The sequence below is a fragment of the Eupeodes corollae genome, chromosome 2 (genome assembly GCF_945859685.1).
Source record: "Eupeodes corollae chromosome 2, idEupCoro1.1, whole genome shotgun sequence".
In the NCBI taxonomy this organism is placed as follows: Eukaryota; Metazoa; Arthropoda; class Insecta; order Diptera; family Syrphidae; genus Eupeodes; species Eupeodes corollae.
In genome coordinates, this window is record NC_079148.1 from 88688877 (window position 1) to 88693504 (window position 4628).

Consider the following 4628-nt stretch of genomic DNA (forward strand, 5'->3'; position numbering starts at 1 on the left):
TAGGAGATACCCAACTTCTCCGCATGAACTCATATAGGCCAATTTCCGTTACAAACCGCAACAATCCTGGCTATGTCTTGTCTTGGCCTGCATAGAAAATCGTTTGAACGGGTTTTGTTATAGGTGGGCCATATCTCCCTAGAGATAATGCAGTTGGGTTAATTGCTCCACCTTCGGTTTGATTCAGTTTCGAAGATAGACAAGATTTTACCCTTAGCACCAAGAGGAATGTTAACCATTTCCGCAAGTGAACTTGCCTGGCTAGCTCGTCAGCTCGTTCATTTCCCACGATACCACTATGGCCCGGAACCCAGATCAGGGTGACACCGACGTTAATATTCAGGTTCGCAAGCTCATCGCGATATTGCTGGACCAATTTAGATGTGGATATGGCCGAGTTAATGGCTTTGACAGCTGCCTGACTGTCTGTAAAGATAGCCGCATTTTGGTTTTGGTTTGGGTTTTGTTTAAGTATCTTACATGCTTCCTTTATTGCCAACAGTTCAGCCTGAGAGACGCTAGCAAAGTCAGGAGGCCTACAAGATTTAGCTACATTTAGGGACTCAGAAAAGATCCCAGAACCAACTCCGCACTCCATCTTTGAGCCGTCAGTAAAGATGGCTGTGTCGAAACCTATCGACACGATGTCATCCTCCCAATCTTCTCTGGATGGGAAAATAACCTTAAAATCCTTACTAAGGCTCAAAGTAGGAGTGCAGAAGTCAATGTCTACCGAGCTAATATCTGAGGGAATCAATTTCGTTATGTTGCTGTGACCATAAGGTTTTGACAACCAGCTATTTGATTCCTTCAGCCTAATATGTATTCAATAAAAAGGTCGATTGGTAGAATATCCAAAATAACTTATAAGGCGTCCTTTGGGCAAGTACGCATGGCCTCTGCGGTGCCCACGTAAGCTGTTCTCTGAACCTTCTTTAGCTTATCAATATTATAGGCTTTGCTAAGAGCAGGGAACCTCACAATCGAACCATATGTTAAGATTGGACGTACTACGGCTGTATACGTCCATAAAATCATCTTCGACTGAAGTCCCCACATTTTCCTGGTTATAACGGAATTGACTTGCTCCTCTTGAGCTACGTTTAGCTCTGTGGTTTCAAAGGGTTCGGGGTTATCGCTCTCGCAACCCGGATTGTGAGTCGTCATCAGTAGCTCAAGAGATTCGGCTGGAGAGGCTGTCCAGGTTCCATCAGGCGTTTTTAGAAATGAAGGATTACAATGTTCCTTCGATAAAACTGAGCCTTGCGAAGTCCTTTATGTCTTCTATTGATTGACAGTATTCTCTTCAGCCTTGTCTTTTGGCTGATGACTGGGCTTGCTTGTAAATTTTAAGAGAGTCTTTATACGGTTGGTAAAACTTATGTTTGCGGCAGACATTGAAAATTGTCCTCGTTATTTTCCTAAGACTGGACAGTTCTTCATTCCACCAAGAAGGAAGGGTTTTACGGCTATATTTAACTGGGCAAGAGACTCTAAAAGACTAACTTATAGAAGTTTCAAAGGTTTTCACCTTTGATTCAAGGTCACCTATCGATTCTGTGAGATTCGGTAAGTTGCTTAGTTTGGAATTAGCAATTTGACTGAATTTCTTCCAGTCAGTTCTTTTGGGATTTCTATAAGGCGGAGAGTTTTTCGACTCGAAATTAATTTGAAAAAGAATCCACTTGTGATCCGAAAACGAATTAAATGGGGTAACTCTCCAATTCTTCACTAATAAATTACGGTTGTTTACTTAAGTAACATCAAGCACATCCTCCCATTCATCATAATTTTTCGAGCTCGGAAAGAAGAAAGTGGGAGTATTGTCTCTGTTACAAATGGTCGATCAGAAGATTTGCCTCTTTGATTTTAGCTTCTGTTATGATTTTGCACACCTCCTCCGGAGGTGATGGTGTATTATGGGCAGAGTAAAAAAAAGGCCAAGAGCAAACCCTGTGTATTCTTATCTTAAAATCTGAGAACTGTCAGATGGGGAGTGCTAAAATTCGGACATAAAAAACGTTTTAAATGTTTCTTAGCTAAAATACAAGTTGTGGGATTACCTTGGTCTTGATCTGCGGTCTTATAAAAGAAGTCGTATTGATTGTCTTGGAGGCCTCGCACCTTGAGGCCGTTTATCCTCGGTTCTTGGATAATGCCAATGTCGAAGTTTTCCTCCCTAAGGAAAACTCTCAGATTATCTGAAGCACACTTAGAGTGCTTCAGATTAATCTGGATGACCTTCAGCCCGTTTTTAATTACTTTTTGCTGAAGAGCTGGGGCCCGGCAACTCGCTGGGGACCTCGACTCCACTAACAAGATCGTCAACCTCGACGTTGTCATCAGCTTTGTCGGCCTTTTCGAGAGCCTCTAGACTTTAATCGCTAATCCTCGAAGGTAAGAAGTGCTGGTCTGCCTTAACTACAGCCCAATCGTGCATTGGGACCAGCCGATTTTGCCTCTGAAGACCGCGGATCAGCGGAGCCGCAACCAAATGCGAGCCTTCGGTTGTCTAGGGATGTCCCTAGCTGGGATAAGCTTGAGCTTCAAGCCATCCCAGTCATTGCTAACCTTAGCAATGCTTTCACTAAGGAAATCCCTAGAAAACCTGTTCGTACACTTGATTACCCTATACCCCCTGAGCATCTCGCCAGAGTAAAAACTAGGGTAGGGGCCCTCACTGTTTGATATAGTGTATGAAAACACCATCCCAGAGAGCTTGCCCTCGATAGAGTTCCACAAGTTCAGCAGACCTTTGCTGTTAGTGGAGAGCTCATCCACAACTGCTACTTGGAGGTCATCCCTGACAGCCTCACTAAGAGTACGCAGTTGCGCTTCTCCAGAAGATGGTGCTTTTACTGGCTTTGTCCGCTCGTCAAGCTTGCTCTTTTTCTAAGACGTGCAGATGTCTACCTGAGATCTGTTTCCCTTAACGGTCTTTTCTCGGCTGGCCAGAAAGTTATTGTATTCATCAACAACCTTCTGGTACTTTATTTTATTTTGGGCGTCCCTCTTATGATTCACTCCGGTCTCTTCATTTTTGGCAATCTTGGCAAGAATGTGAGAGGTCGTTTTGAAGCGGTTCTTGAGAAGAGCGCCTTCCTATGGTTTTTTGTTTACTTGAGTTGCACTCTTACTCGAGGGTTTCGGTTTTGTATACAGTTTAGGAAGTATAGGGGTGTTATGAATAGCAATGCCTATACTTCCTGTGGTTTTGGGTTGCTCACAAGTGCTGGAACTACCAGCGGTAAATGAGCTCCCCTTTAAGGTCTCCTGGCTGGAGGCCAAGAGTTCATCCTCCAAGTCTGTGGATGGTTCTACGTTTGTCATGTCTAGTTCGTCCATTTTGTTAAAGTTTGTTGAATGTTGGTCCCACGAATAGGTCGGACCCGGCAGAGTCGATATACCGGGGTAAGGCAGAAAATAAGACGGACCCTGCCAAGGCATCCGAATGAGCTCGTTAGCAACTGGTTTACCCCCAGCCTTTTATTCTTTGACACGCATTATGTAAGACGCTTACACAACCACTAAAATTAGGGACCCCGTATCTATTGTGAAATTGCATTGATGATGATTGCTACTATTAAGAAGTAGGAAACTTCAGCAATTCAACCTGACCTTAGCTGAATTCAAGGAAACTCCTACGAAAATTAAAAAATAATCTCCTAGCTGGGTGGGGTCGTAGAGCTCGTGATCCACCGTTGCCGATATTGAGATAGGCTTACATTTGGGGAGAGAGAAAAGACTTTAAAAACAGCGAAATTTAAATTTTAGGAATTGTATTATGTGAAAATTTTGTAAAAGCTTCCTGCACCCTCTTAAAAGAATCGCTAACTACGCCTGTTTCTTCGATTGCAAATTTCTCATTTTCATCTATACTTATTCAAAGTCACCCTGTATGCCATTTGGTTTTCGCAATTAAAACGAAACTTAAAAATATACCTAATTGTTTTGCAGCACCTCCATTTCCATTCCTTTCCCCAAATCTAAGAATTAGAGATGACACTAAATACACAAAATGAATTTCATACACATAAGCACATTGACGAAAAACACTCTCATTCCATTTAACCCTTGAAACACCAGTTGTTGTACGAGTAGCAGTAGCAGTAGCAGTTTAAAGTTAGGGCATTTCTTAAAATAATAATAAATACAAATAAGATACACTCATAGGTAAGTCATAATTGTGTGGAGAATACACAAATTACACCATTTCTCTGGGGAAGCTTTGGTCCTGTGAAAAGTTCTAGAGCCAGTGCCATAAATATCTCTCTTTACCTCGTTCAAGAAAATAAGGATGCCGTTTATAAAGCATAACCATAAAATTACGGAAACCAACAGGGGTTGTTAATCGTTCAACCAATCAGAGGAACGATTACGCCACGGAATACCACTCCCCCACTTTGAGGGGGTTAAAAACAGACAGACGAACTCGCAAGTGTGCAAAAGAGAAACATGATGAATTTATACGAAAAACTTCCGTTTTACAAAATGGCTAACGCGCAAATTGAGGGTGGTTGATGGTTGATGGTTTATGGTTGTGGTTAAATGGGGGTGATGATGGTCTTGAGTCGAGTCGTGACGTTTGACATCATTGCAATTGATTTAATAAGGATAAACGTGTCGCA